The sequence below is a fragment of the Pimephales promelas genome, chromosome 13 (genome assembly GCF_988280905.1).
Source record: "Pimephales promelas chromosome 13, fPimPro1.hap1.1, whole genome shotgun sequence".
NCBI classification, from domain to species: Eukaryota; Metazoa; Chordata; class Actinopteri; order Cypriniformes; family Leuciscidae; genus Pimephales; species Pimephales promelas.
In genome coordinates this window covers 23,360,503-23,380,912 of record NC_142781.1, presented here as the reverse complement: position 1 = coordinate 23,380,912, position 20,410 = coordinate 23,360,503, and the positions used below count along the sequence as shown (strand labels likewise).

Here is a 20,410-nt window from a genome sequence, read left to right as displayed (position 1 = left end):
ATTTGTTCTTAAAAGATGAGATGCAAACATGTTATCATGGCATATTTTACTTTACATTACTCTTAACACATTTGGATTTCTGATGCGCTCGCAGATTAAAAGAGATAATGTGAAATACGGATTTGAACTTCAAATTGATTCATTTGATCATCTTGGCTGCACAGACTCCCCTCTGCGTTGTAATTGTATATGTTTTATGTAAAAATGTTAAACTGCCACTTTATTCTTGTGTTTGTTGAATTCATAAAGAATGTTTTTTGGTGTTATCCGGTAGAATTCATAATTCTTTTTATTTGTGCCTTTCCGTAGGAGGATATTCGGTTTCTCTAATCAACTTCCACTGTGCACCATCCTTCCCCTGAGCATTACATCATTCTGAGGGACTGAAGAGCCAATCAGCAGACTGCCAGGATTACACAGCAGACTGTCATGGGAGGACTAAACATGGGTATGTTCAGAGGAAAAATGTGGCATTTATGTGTACATCAGAATGGTTAAAACACAGATCTGCTCCTTGAGATTTCTCCTGTGAGTGAGAGAAAAGTTGTTCACACCATAGCAGGCTGGATCACTGCCATGGAGAGGTGTTATTCTCAGTTGAGTTGACTTGGTAGGCTCTCGTTTAAGTCAGACCATATATCACGTTTGTGCTATGTTTCTTCAAACTCAAAGTTTCCACTGAATTTGTGACACGTAATCAACATTTGACTTGTACAGCACAAATGGTAATTTGATATGCGTATGTTGGAGATAGAGGGGCTATAGTTCTCACACTGGCAAGATATCACTGTTGTCACATGTTGTAATTTTATACAATTTAATCATTTCAAATTCTTTTAGCCAAAACGATATTATATACAAATTTAAAATGTTTGTTGTTTTATGATTTTGTGTGTGTGTTTTGTTTTACTGTTGCTGAAAAGGCTATTCAATGGCACAAAGCTTAAATAGGCTTTTCTGCAGCCAAAACTATATCTGTTTATATACACATAATATACCCTGAGACATATTTATATAACTGTGCGTTCACTGAGAAATATTAGCTGGAGTATGTATGACTACTAACCACAATCTCCCCTCTTTCATGGATTTTTATTTGATTAAATCCAGTGTATGTTGAAGAATGCCTTTAATAATAATGCAAACCTATCAAAATTTACCAGGGACCTTCTTATCAGACTTTTACTTGCCCTGCCAAAATAAAATAAAATAAAATAAAATAAAAACAATATTTAAAGAAAGACTCATGCAACCTTCTATTTTAATAATACAAATGTTGTGAAGGTTGATATTTCACAAAACTTGAATCTAATTTAAATACCACATGCAAAAACTACTATAACAAATTTAAAGTTCAAACATTATTAAAGACAAGTGAACCATAATAAATGTAACATAAGTGTTACAATGAGTAACATAATATTAACATTCTAGTAACAGTCACCACTATTACGTAACTAACAAGAAACTGATAAATTAATTAGTAAGAAATAGCGCTCAGTTAAATGAAGTAGTTCACGATTAGCTAATCAGCTTTTTTTTTCTCTCCCAGAGGACTACTAGCCGATTCATAATTAATGAGAATAATGCACACAATGTATAATTAATTCTAAACTAAAGATCAGGGTAACCCACTAGTAATGACTCAAATATTAGCCTACCAAATCCTTCAGAGGAATGATTAATTATTTGTAACAGCGAAATAATACTTATTTTAAAAGGAAAAAAAATACTTATTTTTATTAAATACTTATTTTTATTTCTAACTTTATTACTAGGATTACTACTGTAATTACTAATCTCCACTGAGTCCCGTTTGGCCAGTATTCGAAAGTGAAGATCATGTTAACCTACTAGTAATGACTCAAGTGTTACCAGCCTACTTCCTTCTAAAGGAATTACTAATTATTTGGATGAGTACTCTAAAATGAATCATGGTAACCCACTAGTAATGACTCAAGTGTTACTAAATCCATCAGAAGCCACTATCTCTAAAACCTTACAAAAGTATTTGCTCTGGCATGGATCCCTTTAGAAGGAAGCAGATACAAGAGTGATGCAGCGCACTGCTCTGAATCATTTGATTAGTTAGCAGAAAATGACGTCTGATCATCCCTGCAGTCCCCATCATCTATCCCACTCTGGCATGCAAACGGCTCTGATCCGCTGCGTTACCAGCCGGTGCCGTTTGGACAGAGATCACAGGACTCAGTGACGGTCTGCTCTGAAAACAGTGCACCAAAACTGAAATCTGTGGAAATGAGGCTTGCAAATAAAGCCCCGTTTATAATTTATAGGTAATTTTATTCTAGTAGAGCTTTAATGATAGGGTGCTCAACTCCTCTCCAGCCTGCAGCAATAAGAATCAGAGCAGATAGTGGTCTAATATTCAGCATACACTGTAATAGGGTGTTTTCGCAGCAATTCCATAGAACCATTTTGAGCTCCCCAAAGAACATTTCAGTGAACAGTTAAAAAGAACTGTGAATAATATTTTAATCTAAAGAACCTTTGCCTGCTATAAAGAATATTTTGCGGTGGAAAAGTTCCTTGGATGTTAAAGGTCATCCACAGATGCCAAAAAAGAAACTTTATTTTTGAGAGTGAATGTGCTATATAGACAGATTCAGTTCAAATCTAGATGGTGAACTGTGTGGCCATCAGAATATGCTTTGTTAGATTTCTCTAAAAGCTGTTTCTGGATTCCACAGCCTGTCAAGGTCCTCAAGGCAGACACCCACACACAATTTTGCATACAAATGCACCACAGACACACTGTTGAGAAAGCCAGACAGACTTTGTTCTCATAAAGTTTGATGGCAAATGGTGGTCACACCTGATACTGACTGGTTTATATGGCCAACCTGTGCAATAATCATGCTGTCTAATCAGCATCTTGATATGTCAGACCTATGAGGTGGATGGATTACCTCGGCAAAGGAGAAGTGCTCACTAACACAGATTTAGACAGATTTGTGAACAATATTTGAGAGAAATAGGCCTTTTGTGAACATAGAATAAGTCTTAGATCTTTGAGTTCAGCTCATTAAAAATGCGGGCAAAAACAAAAGTGTTGCGTTAATAATTTTGTTCAATGTATATATATATATATATATAGATGTAATGCTGTGTATGGTTTGTGTGTCACTGATTAACTCATTTTTTTATTTTTTTATTATTAATTTCTGTGAAGAGGTTCTCTCCCCTTTTCCCCCGTTTCATTAAGCACAATAATTATTTACAGACCCACATGCAGTCTCTTCAGGGTTTGTTCATCCAATAATTAACATTTTGTTTTTAATAACCTTCGTTGTTCCAAAATCTGCACTGACTTATTGAAAGAAAGAGAAAGAGAGCTATCAAGGTCCAAAAATGACCGAAAAAGCACCATAGAAGTCAAGTCAAGTCACCTTTATTTATATAGTGCTTTTTACAATACAGATTGTATCAAAGCAGCTTCACAGTGATAACATGATAGTAATACAACACAGATCAATACTATTGTTGAATATTAAATGTCCCCATGAAGTAATTCAAACAACTTTATATTTCAAGTGTTCCGAACTTGTATGATAAATTATTTATATATATATTTCTTTTTTTTTTTTTTTTAATTGAAATTGAAAAAGAAACAGCACGAGGGAGATTTGAAAATGATTTTCTTTTCTTTTTTTATAAAGTGAACTATCCCTCAAAAGTCTTATAAATGTTTCGGAGAGGCGTTATTCATCTATGCTACTTGTCTGTGCAATAATGTTAAAGTAAATTGGAACTTTTTCTGTCTGTGCATGCGCTTGTGCCCTCAAACCATCATGGAGAAAGTTATCAAACTGAGCTGAACTTGAAAGCTGTGGCAGAATTACATAATTGCAGACAAATGTGGTACAAGCAAGAAAGCTGGAGAGCAGAACGTGTTTAAATATTTAAGCCTCATCAGTGAGAGCCTAAAGGCTTTGATAGACTCTCCAGAGCTCTGAACTATGAGAAGAAAACAGCTTTTCTTGCTTTTCAAATGCAGTTTTGTGCCTTGTCAGATAGAGAAATGAGAACCACAGATCTCCTTTTAAACATCCTGAGACATTACATTACATTAAAGAGAACTGTAAAATATCAAAACGTGAAAGTGTTGAACAAATCTGTGAATTGTACGAGCTAATCACATTTGACAGTATTCCACACAATAATCCCTTCATGCTGATTCACTCAGCGGTTTGTCCTATTTCATCCTCCATCTTTCCTGTGGCGAGACATCGAGAGGGCCACAGGTATTTATAGCTTGTTAAGCTAACGGGGAGGAGAAATAGGTCAAAAGTAGCTCATTTAACTTGTTGTCACTAAACCTCTGGTGGCAGCATGACCCTGGGCCTCCTACGCATCATCACTCAGTGACAGCCGCCCACCATGCCCAGCCAGCTAGAAAATCAGAAGGAGCGAAATCTCTCCAGAGCGCGAGATATGACATCGTGCCTACCCACCCTCCCTTAGACAGAGCTAAATAATGAACAAGCTTAACACGTGCAAACCTGGTGGCCCAGGGTCCAAAGAAGTGCTATTACAGTGCCCTTGTTTAGTGCATTAAGCTTGCTTGCCATTTGCGAAATGGTTTTTGATTAGGTTATCACTCTCACGGACATATCCAGTCCTGCGCTGTTCTGCCAATTGACCCTTCTTCGCAGGGAGTTTGATTGACAGGCGATATGACCATGTGCTACTTCATTTTTGGAAGTTCTTTTCAATATAAAAATGAGGTGGTGCATACATGATGTTTCTGTGCTAATACTTCATGCTAAATCATCATGATGCATTTTAAATCAAACAAATGGACATGATGTCTTTTTTTCTCTCCATAGACATAATAAAATTGACATTTCTCTCTCTCTCTCTCTCTCTGGTCGGTTGCTTTAGCCCTCAGGATTGTCCATCTGAGTAATTCGATGAGAGCAGCCATTTAAAGCAGTTTGGGCTTCTTATGTAGCCTTTGCAGAAGCACCACAGGGACTATGAGTATCGATCCAGAGCCATAAGTAGGTCAGAGAAATAGCGACTAAGAAACATGGTTTCCTCTCAACCTCCGTCTCTGAGACTGTGAGCCCATTTGCGTTCATCCATCTCAATGATTCTTCACAGGCCATCGCAGTCAAGAAGGCACATTCTCTCGCCCCGAGTCGACTTAGGTACAGTACATCTTGTTTAGAGCATCGGGCATCAGTCTGCTCCCACTGGCAATTCCATGTTCCACTTCAGGAAACCCTGCAGTGAAAAGGTCAATGGGTTTACAGCATTTTTCTCCCTCTTTTTTTTTTTTTTTACATCCTTACAGAGGACACAGCATAAATTAGTCCTGTTTGTCTAACGGATCAAAGACATGATCATCTTTGCAACTCAACCTCCAAACCTCAGTGCAGCACACAAATGCTAATCATAAATATACTGACATTAAAGATCCAAGGACTTGACTGACCCCAGGTTAGTTTAAAAAAACCCACTGTGGTCATTTATGCTGACCTTAAGTCTTGGAAAATGAAAGAGTTCCAGCACTTTGAGTGATTAGAAATGACTAATCAGCCATCCCTAATGACAGGACTTTAATTATAGTGCTCTGTGAGTGCAAGCTTTGCTTTCGGCCCTTATCTGCCATCACAGGCAGTTTGCATATTTGCAGTGTACCTGAAAGAGTCCGGCAGGAGCTTTTCCTTATCGCGGACTGCCTGTGAAAGCAGCTCTCTGTTTGCAAAAGAGATGGGCTGGTGTTTGTGCTTGCGTGGATGTTTATGTGAATGCTATTCACATCATAATGTGCTGGTTGTCCATGATTCCATACGTGCAGAATACATCTCGAGTCATAATATTGACCTGTTTCAGGCCTCCAGCAAAGTTGAATAAAACCCAGTAACTTGTCATTAGATAATTACATTATAGACATACATTAACTCATTATATTCCTATTCAAACAAGCTCTGGAGGTGAGTTAATGTTTCACTAAATAAGCGAAACCTTCCCTGAACTGTAATGTGATACATTGAGTATCTTGCACATAAACTGTTGCCACAGTTATCATTAACCACCGTTACACTTATTATTTTTCATAAGTTACCATTGAAAAGCCCTAGGCCATTGGATCATTGGCGGACTGTGTCCGACCAATGGGCTGTGACTCATATAATTTATTCAGATCAAAATCAACCAGCATTATCTTCAGGGTAAAAAATGTTTTTGAGAAAGGCTGGGAATAATTACTTGAATATTAAATGTGCACTTTGATGAAAGATTTGTATATCTGATTTAGATATTCCTTATTTAAGGACTATGAAAACCATATTATGGGAAGGAACACTGTGATAGTTCCAGAGATTTCCTCTGATCTCTCAGATATGATTGTTCTTGCTCAGACAAACCTCTAGTGGAGGACAAAGTCAAAGAGATTTATCTATTTGCATTGGACATTCCTCCAATTGGTTCCTGCTGTATTAGTAGCCAATGAGCTCGCTGCTCAACCTTCAAATACTTGGTCAGCATTTGCTGTAGCAGTGCAGCTCGTTTACTTCAGGCAACCCCGTCTGTCCTCTTAAATTTTCCCAATTACTCTCTCTGTCTGCCATCACTTGTTGAAAACAAATAGCACCACCCCAAACTCGCACTATTGGTTTAGCCAATGTTTTGTTTAATTGATTTGTTTGTTGTTGGTTTTATATTATAGAAAATATAGCTCATTTTCAGAAACCCTCCACCTTCCCCAGTTGTACAAATCTGCTAAGCGTAATTCATGTATGCTATTTTGTACAGCCGCAGCATGTCTTACTTGCTTGTGTGGCATGTGCGTATTGGCAATGACAAGTCCAGTACTTGCAGTAGCAGCGTATAGCTAAACCAATATATCAACATATCAACACTTCGAGAGTTGTCATGACAGAAATTCTGTCATCATTTACTGATTCGTATGTCATTTCAATCTTCATTTTTTTCACATAAGGAGATGTTCACACTGTTTCCCATATGATAGCATTGGCAAATTACTGTCACATTCTTCTTAAGTCATACACGAGTTTTGTATGAGTAAATTTAAGTGATTGATCCCTAAAACATATCCCATTATCAAGATGGTCATCATGGTGCATGAAAAGACTGTTTGATGTCAATCATGTCATCTAAAATTGGTTCTTGTGCGTTTAGTAACCAGTTATGATGTGCCAAATCTGAAAATCCATATTATTAATTTGACAGGTTTAAAGGGATAGTTCACTTTGAAATTATTTTTTGATTTTTTCAATTTTGACATTTTTTGGTCAAACCGTTGTCATATACTGACATGTGCCATGTTCGTCACTCATTGTTTATACAGAGATTTCAGAAGTTTTACCTTTCACTAAACATATTTAGATATATCGAAAACATCTTCCATTGCGATTTCCTGTACATCTAAATATGTTTAGATCTTCACAGTGAAAGGTAAAACTTCCGAAATCTCTGTGTAAACAATGAGTGACGTACACACGCAAGCGATCACTTCCGGCGGAACGTTGGACATGGTTCAGTTGGACATTGGACAACTGATTCAGATCAGTTGGACATGGCTGTGGGTACACGAGGTAAAAACTATATAAATACTGTTCGTTTTCTCACACAAACCGCTCGTTTCGTGTCTTAGGCCATCAATGTGTACTTACATTTACGAGTCATTAAATCATGTTTAATTTTGTCTTGGATGCCCTTGAGGTAAGCTAAAACATATCAAAAATTAATTTCAAAGTGAACTATCCCTTTAACAATGTAAAAGTGTTTACTGTCATTTTTAATCCATTTAATGCATCATTAATAAACATAAATATACATTTTTGACCCCAAAAGATTTGAACGGTAAAATGAATATAAAGTGTCTGGATGCTTTATGACCAAGTGAATGAGGACATGTTGAATAGCAGTATGACGCACTGTACTGTACCATATGACAATGACACATACTTTATCAGAAGCTGACACATACAGTATTGAAAAATCAGGCCACTGATTGTGTTTGCATCCATGTAAGATGATTGACTCGTGTTTAAATGAGATTGCCTGCTAACTTGCTTAACAACCTTTTTTTATGATACTGTGTGACATCATTGTTTATGAATCCATTCTCCCACACTGCTCTTGTAGCAGTGGATGATGGTCAGCAAGATGCTCAGATGAAAGTGATGAAATGAGTGCAATACTGGGATCCTGAACAAGAACTCAGTCAGTACATTGATGACATCTCTGTCAATAGTACTGAGTACAAGCGCCCACCTTTGGGTACAGCTCTGTCTGTCTGCTCTAGCATGCTGTGAGAGTTAGTGTGAGTATAATCTGTTCTGTTCATCAGTACATCATCTCCTCTCCTCAGTACAACAGTCAATGGTGAAATGCTGTGTGGGTGTCTGAAGAAACAGTAATGGGTCAATCGCTCATAGAATAAGATTTTTTCTTCTGACTGAGCACTAAGGAGCCCTATTCTTATAAAGTTGTGAAGGTAATGATACACTCTGCTCTTCAATGATGGTACTGGGTTACATAATGATACAATAATGATGATGATGACTATTCAGAAGCTCAAAGAAACCAGGTTGAATAGAGAAACAGTAAACTTAAAAAGCCAGGGCTGAATGGAGACCTTATTTTAAAGGAAGGATGGTTATATCATAATAGCACACAGCTCTTTTCAGAAAAAAATAAGACTCTGGCACAAAAGGTGACTGTTGTTTCGGAGTAATCTTCCACCGATCAAGTTGTAAAAGGTGCAGACACAAACTTGCAATAATACAAGCTGTGTTATCATTGTTATATATCACTCTGTTGGCACGATTTTCTTGATTTATATAACATGCATACCACTTATGAGCTCTGTGATTCATACTTTTGTTGATTCAGAGTTTTTGCTATCCTCACAGAACATTATTTGGGGGCTGGTGTTTCACATGTTCAGAACAGTGTCTGTATTATGTTTATTTATTTATTTATTTTTTGGAGCTGACAGAGATAGAGCATGAATCATGTTCTGCCTACTCTCAGACAGCAGTGATAATATCGGCGTGCTGATGCAAAGTGACCGGCGAGCACATAGCACTTTCACACCATCAGTCATGTTCCCGTAGCAACATGATAACGCAGGAATAACATTGAACAAACAATGTTGGAAGTGTGTGTTGGTGTGGGAGGGCAGGGGCTAAAAAAGTCCCCACGAGAGAGCTGTTGATAATGCATGGAAATGCGTGGGAAATCAGTCAAGTCGTGTAATGACTGTACTGTAAATGAATATTAATTCGTTTATTTGAAATGTGCCATTGTTTCAGTTGCAGTGACCACATAATGTACCAGATTAGTACCTGTTTATCGTGGTCATATCATTACAGGCATCTTAGAAGTATTTACTATACAGTATACTTGGAGGTAATGCTTAAAATGAAAAGTGTGATGTCAGGAGAGGCAACATATATCTCAGCGGGACCGTTCAAGTAGTGCGAGGACACAAAGTTCAAATGTAAACAAGGATTTTTTTACAGTTCTTGGGAATGAGCATCATTCCAAACTCAAAAGTGTAACTAAGGATCAGGTTGATCTTCAACAGTCAAAACTTCGATGATGCTTCTTCTTGTGGCGAAATCATAATCCTGTTTCCCTCAGGAAAGTAAACAGTCTTTTTCAATCTTACTTCAATCTGTGCTGCAGCCACCTCTGGTACATTTAATGCCCCTCCAGAATATAGCCTCTCGTGACATCACTTTAGCTATTAAAATGATTATCATTGATGATGTATCATTTGTGATTTAATTTAATTAATATAATATATTGGTAGCCTTTACATACTGTTCAAAAGTTTGGGGTCAGAAAGATTTTTACTTTTTAAATTAATACCTTTATTGTTGGGCTATGCAAAGATTAATTGTGATTAATCGCATCCAAAATAAAAGTTACAAAAAAAAAAAAAACATTGAACAGTAGTGTATGTAAGTTTAACATGGGAACTTTAACTATATATTTTTTCAAAGTTTGCATAGTTTATTTTTTTGTAATGCAGATGCCTATTTAAGTTTTTTAGAACAAAAAATAATTGGCGGACCCCCTGCAGTACCACAGCAGACCCCCTGTTGAAGACCCCTGATGTAGTAGATATGAATATCGTAATCATTTTGCACCAACATATAAATCAAAGATCAAATACCACAGCAGTGCTATTGTAAAGGGTTATTTGTTTGTTTTAACCAATGTGATTTAGTCACAATAGCAGTGTCAGCTTGATCAATACAGTTTAGATAACTGAGTGTGTCTGTTTGGAGCCTGTGCTTGTGGGAGGTGGAAGTGAGCGCTGAATCAGGTCCTTGTGGCGCCTGTGGCTGGGGAAATAGGAGAAGTAGGTTACTCTCCAGACATTTGAACTTGAAACACTTGGCCCACTGCCTGTGGAGCATGTGATCCCTATGCACATGTACTGGATTACTTTACTGCCACCTGCTGGTTGTGACTATTTACAGATTACGTTGCATTTAATTGTTATGAAGCTCATTATGAAGCTCATCCTCGTTGATTAAGCTCATTCATGCAGTAGCAATCGCACACGGGGCCATTTACTGTAGTGTTCTGTTCTCTCATTGATATGCATGGCAAGATCCGTGGGCCGAAGGTGGTGTTGTTTGTGTTTTACTATAGGAAATTCCTTCTGCTTTGATGGTCTGCTTTATCATGGGCTGACAGAAGACAGCACCCTGGTGTTACTGCACACAGACTACCCACCGCCCCTCATTTCTCTCTTATTCATATTTTTTCCTTTAGTTAAAGGTGAAGTGTGTAATTTCTGGGCCACGTGCAGCGCTCTGACATATCGGGTAGTAGTACTTCAGGGAACCTATAGTCTCTCCTCAAAACTGTCCTGACTAAAAAAAAACATTAAAAAAGTCACAAAAATGCCTAAAGTGTTATTTTAAATAAAGTAACCTCTGTCGGCCATTATTTTTTGAAAACTGATAGCCCTGCCCTGCCCCAAACACCTTTTTTTCAGTGTTCACACTTTTCAAAGAAATCAAACTAGTATACAAAAGTCATAATATACATTTGTAAATATTAAATATAGTTTTAGAGGATGTACTTCTTAAGTTCTTGTTTCGCAGTAAAAAAAAATATTAAAACAAGACAAAATAACTAGAGAAGCAATACTCCACATGAGATATTAAGACTGTTTTTTACAGATTGCATCTTGACTATTTTGTCTTAAAAGGATACTTAAAAGGATGTTTCCCCCTCCCTCCCCCCCCCCAAAAAAGTGGAGTATCCATTTAAATATTTTTATATATAAAACAAGTGAGAAAATCTGCCAAATCAGCCAGTGCAGTAAGACAAGATATTGTCATATTAAAGATACATTGTCTGAAAAACAAGTCTCAATATCTGTTGCTGCTTCTAAAGTCTTGGATTTTTAAAAATTTAACTGAATAACCAAACTAAAGTACTCAAAAAATAAATATTTTCTTAACTTACAGTAGTTTTTTGTACAAAAAACAGTTTGTATTTTGTTTTCCAGTACAAATATCTAAACATTAAGAAAATTATTAATTTTAATTATTTCAGCCCGTTCTCATCCCAAGGCGTCATATAAGACGCTTTTGCCAAAGCGCAGACATCCAACGCACGTGGCACCCTTTAGCGTCAATATGAGATGCAGATATACATATGGGGCAGAAGGCGCCTCCTAGTGGTCTAACCCTAACCCCACCCCAGACCTAAACCTACCCATACTTTGTGCATGTTATATTGACACTAAAGTGTGCCATGTGCGTTGGATGTCTACGCTTTGGCAAAAGCATCATATATGACGCGTTGAGATGAGAATGCGTTATATATTTACATGGGAAGCAAAATTACTTCAGATATTATTTTATAAAAAAAAAATCTGCCAGTATGGTAAGAAAAATAAACTTAATTCAAAGGAAAAGCCCATTGGCAGATACTTTTTCTTGTTTAAAGCATTAAGTAGTTATTTTGATAATGTTTCAGACAACAAAACTTTATATCTCATGTCATTTTGCTTGTCAAATAAATGTATCTTAAAGAATATTTAAATACTCGAAAACAAGACAAAAATACTAATACTAAAACATTTTTTGCAGCTAAAGAATTTTAAAGTGGAATATAACTGAAAAGTTAATACTAGCTTGTACTGCGGCTAATAGCTTTATGTCACACTGAAATCATTATAGAGCTTTAGAATGAAATGATCTAGAAATGAAAACATTGATGATCTTGTATGTGTTTGTGTACTTTCTGTACAAGAGGTGCCATTCAATTCTTCTTGAAACTCTTCCCTGTTGTGTCTATCAGAGAGCTATATGGTGGTTTATCGCACTCCTACAGACCTCTGCTTTTTCCTCTCTAGCTGTCACTCTCTGCAGCCTCCCCTTGTAGTCGCACCCCTAGTCCAAACAGTAGTCCCTATTATCTGAGTGCCTGTGTTGCCTGGTACTGCAGGAGCTTGGATGCTCCTCCACCCTCTCTGAACAGAGCAGATCCCCAGTGTTTAGCCTCCTTTGGCTGGCTTATCTCCTTACCTTTTTGTCCCAAAAGACCCTTGCCTAATCTACATCCTCTCCTTCTGGTTCAGCAACATTGTCACTCTGGAAATGAAGCATGCAAAAAACATTCCCAGAACCGATATTTACAATTATTGAAGATACAGCCTCAGAGTCTGTTTATTCCCTAGTATATGATCTAGATAAAGCAAAGCACAAATCACTTGAATGAGATTTAAGTGATCAGTTGACTTAAAGAAAAATGAGGAAACCTGTTGCCTTAAAATTATTAAGGGAATAATAATAACAATAGTAATAATAATTCATTACATTTAAATAGTGCTTTTCTTACTCTTTCGAAAGACATCCTGGGAGTGGCCTCGGTTTACCGTCTTATTCGAAGGACGGGGATAAACTTCATGCTTAATCAAAACAATTAGGTAATGTGGAATTGTCAAGTTCACATAACTTAATTAGTTCAATTAAGCATAAAGTTTATTTAGGCTACTTAATAATTTTGACGCAACGGGTTTACTCTTTACCCTACACTTTTAGCAGAATGAAGTGCCTTCTCATCGCCCGACATATATTTAATATGAGAGAATGAGTGAGAGGTTTGAACATCCTTGGAGAGTAGATGAGGAAATGACCTCATGCAGCCTGTGCGGAGGCTCTCCCTAATCAGTGGCTCATTTCTGCTCTCTGCCCTCAGGCAGCTCCTCTTTAAACTGGATATTCTAAATATCTCTTCATGTTTGTGAAGGGCCAAGCGCTGAAGGGTCACAAAAGGTGCACAGCCCCTATTGTTTTTCTGTAAATGAAATGCTACCTCTGCTAGTCTATGCCAACCCAGTGGTGAAATATTTCCCAGTCAAACCCTCTAGCCATCATCTCAAAATAGGACATATTCTACTGATTATAACCTTTAAACTGTTTGGCGTAGAAAACCGTTCCTTCCTCGTCTGCTTTCACTAATAATCCTGAGTTGTTGTTTTCATTTGAAATTGCACTCCTCCAACTTCTTGTCCATATTTGACTTATATGATGTTCAGACCATGTCTCACAAAAGTTATTGAATTGATTTTTAAGTTTTGCCACGTTACTGAAATAACAGTCAAAGTGGGGGGAAAAAACGAAGTCAGGCTGTATCCCTGCAACGCTCTGTCCTAAGACAAACCTTCGCCATGATTGCAATTAAATATAATGTAATCTGCAACATCACTTATTGATCAGAAAATCTTAATATGTTTGTAATTTGCTATAGTTTGGATTTTTTTTAATTTAATGTAAATTGTCTTCCTATCACTTCAGTGTATCGCACTTACTGAGGTTAAATAACTATCAATTTAAAATGATTTAACCATTTAAAAAGTCATTCTGAAACTGTCAGAGATCCTTTCCACAAGAAATAATTAAAAGCACAGTACCAGTGTCTTTGTAATAGGCACGACCTGTGCATCAGCATTACACAATTTCAAATTAGCAGTGTGTTAATGGTTTGGTCCCAGCTGCAGATGCCTGTAAAATGCACTTAGATAATGGATCTGGGTCTGTAACCAAGCTATCATTAGCATGTCCAGCGCTCATTAAGACACATACATTAATGCAGATTGAATGAGGCCCTATGCGTTTCACAAATGACTAGACAGCTGTTCCATGAGACTGAGACATAACCTTTTAACACACTATGCCACTGTGTAACCTGTGCTGTGATTAAGGAGATGCTGCCCGAGAGCTGGACTGAAAAATTCACCTAATGCAATTCCCCTTCGGGGGACTTGGCCCCTTATTCCCAATGATTTCATGTGTGTAATCTATGAATACAAGGTCCACATTAACAGACATTGTCTTTTAGGTTTATGGGCTTTATAGGATTAATAAATAAGCTGTCTGCTCAGTGCTTCCATTCCCTCTGTCTTGACTCTGTGGTTTGTCTGAATTTGTGTCTGTGTGTGGTTCGGGTATGCCTTCCATTATGAGAACAAAATGTGTGTGTGTGTGAGACGTGTGTGCGTGCGCGCTAAATAAACTCATGGGAGTTGTCATCCAAGTTCTCGGCTAGTTTGGGTTTATTTAATGAAAACAAGAGGCATGGGTGAAAATCAGACTGGCTAAATATTTGGCTGTGTGCAATGCCCTACTGTCGCCTGTGTTAAAATGATCCCTCATGGTCTATCATCACTTTGTAAGTCATGTTCATTATTCTGCTATAAAAGTTTATTGCATTATGAATCATAAAACAAATTGGGCAATAACAAAAACAGCTCCCATCACATTGTGGCCTAAGTTACTCCATCATAACCATGCTGCTACTTTATGACTAATGCTCTGTGTGCCAGCATGTATTCTTTGCAATAAATAAATACATGAAAAATGAGTCTCGTTTTCTCATTGTAATTCCTATTTCCAGATCACTCAAAACATACAGCCTATGCTCTGAGTTAGCAGCTGAGCTTTTGCAGCTTCTCTACTTTTCCATTGTTTATCTATGTAAACATGCGCTAGCCGGACATCTTTAACTGTTGCACTCATGTCTTTTACGTTTCTAAAAACGCGGCACTCAAGTTAAAATAAGCACGTCTCAAGACCTTGCATTTTTTTCTAATTCTCTGGTCACGTTTTTAAATATCTAAATGCATTATTTGTGAAGTTTTGCATTCCAGTGTGCTGCTTTTGTATTGTTTTAATCTAAACATGATCCAGACATGTGTTTGAGCGTCTTTTGTACAATTGGTTGTTAAAATAAGTTGAACTTTTAAAATAACTGTTTTTCTAGATTTTTTTTTTTTAAAACAATGAGCGCCTGCTTCATGAAATATTCACATGCTTTTGACAGTCACAGAAACTTTCATCCATTGTATTTTGTTTCAGCGGGAGAATCACGTTAATTTGAAAGTCACTTCTATGAGCCAAACTGATGCGCAAGAGGGAGTCAAGCCATCATTTAAACAGATAACATACTGTGTTCATTCATTAAATTATATTGACATCGCAAAGATGCAAATAACGGTTTACGAATGTGAAACCTTGAAAACATTGAATGCAGGATTCATTTATGAGTTTAAATGTGTGATTCATTGTGTTACACTTTTGATAGTCACTATTTTTATTTTATGTCACAATTTATTTTGTTGTTTTGTCAAGGCAAGATTTAATACCCAATGGAACCTGCTTATTAAATGTTAAATCTGGTTGAGGATCATAATAAATAATAGCAACAAAAAATAGTCATCAGAAAGGTTTAGATTACTGTGAATGTTGGTTTTTATATAAAGAGGAAAAATCCATAATCTCATTAGTAGTATGACTGTGTATGTGGACACCAACACACTGCATTGAGGACATCTGCTGAACCAATTACTCGACATTAAATATTCCCACTCCAATGTATCACATATGTCAGCATGCTGGATGCCTTTTCCTCATTAACACAACTGTGCAGAAATAAGCAACCTTAAGATGGATGTGACCGCTCTCATTAATGCCTTTAAGCACATGGCACCCTCCCCTTGCATATCTTGGATTTCGGTGACAAATTGCTTCAAATTGTCTCTGCGCTGTATTAAATGAGTGGCTCAAAAAAGCACTTGGAGTGTCTGGTAGTGAGATGCGCATGAGCTGCAGGCCTCCCACTGCGAGATTATTAAAGTCAGTCTGTAGCTATTCATCACCCCCAATAGAGACCTGCAGGCATCAAATGAGTGTACAGTCGCCCAATGACTTATTGTAATATGCCAGCAGACCACTGGCCACACGTATTGCCCCCTAATGACTTTGCTCTGGGTCAGTCTTCAGTGAGATTATACAAAAAAACAATCCTGATATTTCTCATGAAGTAATTTTTTGAGTGTATGCGATGTGTTCATCTATTTAAATTCATGCCGTCAGAGGCGGAGGAGGAAGTAGAATGAGGTATCAGCTCATGTGAATTCTCCTCAGTATTATTTATTTGTGGGTATCAGACGTGTTCATTATGTCTGTGGATATGTATGAGTTCCTCACAGTCAGCAAGCACAGTCACTGTGATGCATGTCCTATGAATCTCTAGAGCACATCAGTTAAAGAATCAGTGAGAGAATAACAATGACAATGTATTCAAAATTCAGTTTTGCACATCTTGCTGTTTTTTATAGACCATTTTGCAAGATGTAAACAACACTGGTCCAGAAACACTTCCTGTTTCAGTTTGTAACTGTTTTCTTTATTTCACATGTAAAGAAAACATCGTAAAGATGTTTGTTTAACTTTTTGATTCAGATTTATATGTTCTGTCGGTTGTATTTTATCCCAGCTTTTATGTAGTGTTAAAAAACTGAAACAGGAAGTGCTTCTGGACCAGTGTTGTTTACATCTTGCAAAATGGTCTATAGAAAACAGCACTGTATCGTCGCTCTAATCAGCCGCCATGTACTGTATTAATGGCCATGCCAGTGTCATATATGTCATTATCGTATTATTACTAAAACAGTTGACATGCCTTTTGAGTTGTAACTGAGCTCAGTCTGTGCTTCTTTAAAGCCATGGCTGGTCTTTCTGTATGTGAAATTGTGAACTGTGTTCTCTGGTTTCTCTGATCAATATATAAGCACACAATTTCCCGAAACCAGGCCTCTACTTTCCTCTCAACATACAAAATGACTCAATAATCATGATTTTTTTATTGTGGGAGGTTGCTTGTAGTTGTTTTAGTTTCTTAGTTACTTTTTTCAATTATGTGCTGGATATAGTAACATTGTGAAATAATACTAACATTTTAAAATAACTTTTTAATTTTAATATATTTTAATATGTAATTTTCTCAAAACTGAATTTTCAGCAGCCATCACATGATCCCTCTGAAATCATTCTAATGATTTGGTGCTAATACTTTTCTCTTTTTTTTTTTTTCAAGATTCTGATCATGCACCCTTGGCAGATTAATATTTTATGCATCCTTGATAAATTCATTTCTTTAAAAAAAAAATCTGACTGACCACAAATATATATAAAATTTAAGAGCATGAAAAATGTAAGTGATTTTTGAAGCTCCATATGATGTTGATGTGTGCCAGCTACGAACATGAGACAGGCACATCCAAAAACATATTCAAACATATTCTAATGTATTCTCAGGTCCATAAATCTTACTGACCACAAATATATATAATATTTAAGAGCATGAAAAATGTAAGTGATTTTTGAAGCTCCATATGATGTTGATGTGTGCCAGCTACGAACATGAGACAGGCACATCCAAAAACATGTTCAAACATATTCTAATGTATTCCCAGGTCCATAGTTATGTTCCCAGAAATCCATCTTACCTTATGTTGTTTACATCAATTCCTCGAGTGTATCTAGAGCAGAAACCAAAGTGCACCTTAGTGAAGACATATAAATGTAGAACATGAATATTTAATCATGAAATGCATCTAATGGTATATAAGTTTGCATTACTGTACTCACTGTTTTTAGAACAGATATTATTTGACATGCTCTATATAAAGTTCTAGCAATTAAGCTAATGCACACCTAATGTCATCTGTCCATCTGATGAGTTCTGCATTAATGATTCTGCTCTGAGGCAAACATAGAATTTCATATGCAGGCCATAGGGCTCGTTTTTTTTTTACTGAACTCTAAAGTGTGGATGAGCCAATGTGGGGTAACGGGGACCACAGCTCCTCTTCAGGCACGCAGCGTCTGTCTCACTTGCTGTAGTAATCTTGTGCGACGTCGTGAAACCACTGGCCTGAATGACTGTAGTCATGAAGCGAGAGAGAATGTATGGGTACCGTGTGTGTGTGTGCACTAGCTTACCTGAGGGCATAGAGGAGGAGTGTGTGGTTCAGTGCTTAATGGCGCTTACCTCCGCTGTGGGCATGGACACGGGGGAACCACACTGACAGGGTCACGCAACAACCGTGCCCCAGGTCACATCTCTTACACGCAAGCCTCCGGTGGATAATGTAGGGTAACTGTCACATATGGTAACATAAAGCTTGATTCTCTCCTCTCTGACATTATAGGTGCAGGGATTTGTATGAGTGCATGTCAGCGAGGTCAGTTGCGGTTAATGTTAGTATGGGCTCGGTTTGGGGCTAAATCACTCTGATATTCCGATCAGTGGAAGAAGTCTTGCTGAAGAACCTGCAGTTTCATTTCTTGCCCCCTAGCCAACATACCAAAACAGCACTCTGGTCTGGCATTTTTTAAACTCATTTTCTATTATATTACTTTTCCTAAGGCTAAACTTTAAAATGTTTAAATGATTGAAGATGTTGTCATCATAGGATGCTCATTTATGTCACATAATAAAAAAATTAAATCATTTGGAAAATCATAATCAGCATGGCCTAATTTATGAGATACCAAGTCATAATATGCCAAGTGTAATCATGACAGTCTAAATTATGACATACTAAGTTATTATTATGAGATAAAGTCTAAACTGACATACTAAGTTATAATTATATGACGTAAAAAGTCGTAATTACGGTAAATGGTAATAATTTTCAACTTTGACTTTTTGACATAATTTCATTCTTTTAATGCTATAATTATGACTTATGTGTTTGTCAGTTTATGCTTTATCTCATAATGACTTAGTATGTCATTATTTTGACTTTTTATCCCGTAATTATGGCCAGTTTATTTCCTAAATGACATTTTATCTAATACTTATACCAAAATTGTGACTTGCAATCTCATTTAGATGTTTTTATAATTATGCATTCTTTTTTTCCTATGTGACAGAAATGAGCTTTCAAGCTTGTGTACTAATGTACTTTGCTCTATTTAGCGTTGTGGTATTGTACGTATTGCTGGATTTTGTTTGATAACTTGCTTGTGATGTTTTTCATTTGTGAGTTGATTATGACATTCAGGCTCCTAATGTAAAATACCTAATGTGAATTTAAATACAATTAACACTCAAAACTCACATTCACTTAAATATTCAAGGCAAGTTTGATAATGTTATTGTAAAATTATATTGGTTTTGATTAGACGGGTCAAAGTTTGGTTGGATCTTTCTGAATGAGATTGCCATGAAAGAGGGGAATAAGAGAATAACAATTTTACTTCTTTTTTCGCACTATCATGTGCTTTCAGAGCACTTTTTTGGTACCATTTTTAAATATATATTATTGTCAGGGTTCAGTCACTTCTGTCTGGGTTATATTCTGGTTGGTAACAGAGTTCTGACATTCCCAGTTTGTCCTTTGTTTAGTCTGGATCATTTTGAGCACATGGTTCGTCTTATATTCCTTGTGCCATGTGCTCTCCTGTCAATTGTCTAGCCCCTCCCATCTTGTTACCTGATAAATGATTAACCACCCCCCTCCCCCTCTTGCTTTGTTTCTTACCCTCTTTTATTTGCTCCCTATTTAGTCCTGTGCAGTGTTGTGTGTAACGCGTTTGATGTGACGTGACTTTGTCAGGTAAAAAAGTAGTGTAACGTGCTACTACTGAAAATTTGGTAACGAAACCTATCCTTTTTCAATTTGGCGCAACGTTACTTGTCCAGGGGTTGACGTGACGTGACTACTTTTTTGGGGTAAAAAAGTAGTTTAACGCACTACTACTGAAAATTTGGTAACGAAACGTAGTTCCTTTTTCAATTCGGCGCAACGTTACTTGTCCAGCAGGGGTTGACGTGACGTAACGTGACATGACGTGACTACTTTTTTGGGGTAAAAAAGTAGTGTAACGCGCTACTACTGAAAATTTGGTAATGAAACGTCGTTCCTTTTTTCAATTCGGCGCAACGTTACTTGTCCAGGGACATATTTGACAGCGATCTCCATCATTTACCAGCGTATTTTTGATCTAATAAATACAGTCTTCGTAAAGACTTCTTTAAAAAGCTTTACAAACTTTAGTGACCACAAACTTATGAATTGTGTTATACA

The 20,410-nt window shown here is 36.9% G+C and overlaps 1 protein-coding gene across 5 annotated transcripts in view; it reads left to right on the top strand.

The window, feature by feature from the left end:
• rnf144ab (ring finger protein 144ab) overlaps positions 1-20,410 on the top strand; it is a 73,991-nt gene that overhangs the window by 27,797 nt on the left and 25,784 nt on the right. For all 5 annotated transcript variants that reach the window (XM_089118661.1, XM_089118660.1, XM_089118662.1 and 2 more), the window contains one exon: positions 310-448. The gene's annotated coding sequence lies outside the window, so the exon portion shown is untranslated. The remainder of the gene's footprint in view (positions 1-309; positions 449-20,410) is intronic.